We start from the raw sequence: 2,163 nt of genomic DNA, 5'->3' as shown, positions 1-2,163 counted from the left end.
ATCATATTACAGACAATTTTCCATGAATATTTAAATTTTAAAAAGTTTTGTTTAACAATACTGTTATTAATCCTACATTTTTTTTTATTTTAATATCTGCAGAAAGCTGTCTATAATACAATGCAATAATAAATTATTATTAGTGATGGAGCTTACCTGAGAACCAACAACTTTTCAAGTGCTCCAGGGAAAATCATGAGTAATACTGCCTATACTACTGCGGCAATACAAGATGTTTCACATTCTGCTCAATATAATCTTGGATCTCAGAGAAAAAATATTCATAATTCAAATTCAGGTAAAAAAAAATGTGTAGCAAAGCTGAACTTGAATTAAAAATGTCCTTTTGAGGGAAATATAATTGTCTTGTCTTATAATAAAGACTAGCAACTGCTCCCCCTATAAGTCTCTAAGGAAAATTGATCCCCAACCTATTTTCAGTTTGAGTTTTAAAAAGAAAATATATTTTTTTGGGGGGTGAGGGGTCATTTTTTGGGAGATTGTAGATACTCTTCCCCAAAAAATGTTAAAAACCTTCCCTAGATCTCTAAGAAGCACATTGGTTCAGTGGATAGTGAGATCTTTTGCTACAGACAAAAAAGCTTACTTCTTTATACAATACACTAGAGGCTTCGCCCCTAGCCCCTTGCCTAGCGAACGGGTCCAAAATTTCACGAATAAATAATTCAGAAATTTGTAAAAAAAATAATTAGGGGGGGATTCTTGGTTTTTTGGGGGGGTTGGGGGTGTCCCAACCCTCAAGAAAATAGCCTAAAACCACCGAAGGACCAATAGGTATATTCCCTGATGAGTTCAGATGCTTGGATTTTTGTGTGAAGATTTTGCTTAAAATGGAAATATATTCTGTTAATAATTTCTTAAGCTGCAAGGAAAATAAGATTTTTATTTGGAAAAATAATTGATCTAATTATCTGAAATATTCATACCATTTTGTCTGATTTTACCAAATATCTTTTTATGAAGAGCATAATGAAAAAGAAAACCCTAAGAATAGTGATCTGGAGATTACAAGTAAAGATCGCCTCCTGAATGAAAGCCTCCAAGGAGAAGACAATAAAGAAAAAAAGTCCACCAAAGACGGCACCCTGAAGGATGTCAATGAAGAAAAAAAGTCCAAAGACAGCACCCTGAAGGTTGTCAGTAAAGAAATAAAGTCCAAAGACATTACCCTGGGGGACGCCAGTAAAGACACCAGTTCATTGCAATATAAACTGCCACAAAATCCTGCTTCTTCTACCAAGGAAGACATGTTCTCATTACAAAGGTAGGACCAGGGATCTAAAGGCATAAGACAATGGTAGATAAATTGATGTACATCCCCAATGATGATACTCAAAAGTATCTCTTCTGTAAATTACAATTATTGATTGAAACAGATGGACACTCAACTAAATGAACTAACCAGTCAAAATTCGATAAAAGTCCCCAAAGTTGTCAAGCCAACGAATAAGAAAACTTTGGGTATTAGTGTAAGGGTTCCCTTCCTCCTTGAGTAGGTCACAATTTTAAGAAACAAGACTTATAATAAACCTACTCTTTTTAGTAGCAAAGCTACTCTTTAATCTAAAATGTCTGTCTAAATGATTATAGGAGAAACATTAATTTCTCTGCTGATATTTGAAAAAAAAGGCCTGATTTATTTGGTGAAAATCTCCATTCTGCTGTATAACCTATTTGTTCTTTATCAATTTGTGAGGCACTACTTGTTTTTAGTATAATCCACTATGTCTGTCTGTCCATCCGTTAGTCCGTAATGCTATGGGGGAGACATGATTTTCTTGGCTACTTTACAAGATAGACAGCTGAAATTTTTAGTGATTAGATAAGTTCACATTTTACATGTTTCAACCAAGTTTCATCAAGATTTGCCCATTAGTTGGGGTGCTAGAATGATTCCTAGTTTTTATGACACTGCTCAGATAGCCCATTTTTTCTGGATGTTTATTATCCATATTTTTTAAGCTTTACTACTTATGGTTGTTGTCATCCTTGTTATTCTTAAAAGCGAAGCTTTTCTATAATTTGGGTCAGTCAGTCTGTCTGTCCGTCACAGATGGATAGCTTTTTTTGTTAATTTAGGCATGTTAGAATTGTCCTAACGATTTCAAACTTTGCATGATGATTCCTTTAGCAGTTAGAAAC

The sequence above is a fragment of the Acartia tonsa genome, chromosome 15 (assembly GCF_053477335.1).
Source record: "Acartia tonsa isolate MP-2025a chromosome 15, ASM5347733v1, whole genome shotgun sequence".
Classification (NCBI taxonomy): domain Eukaryota; kingdom Metazoa; phylum Arthropoda; class Copepoda; order Calanoida; family Acartiidae; genus Acartia; species Acartia tonsa.
This window is presented reverse-complemented; position numbering follows the sequence as displayed.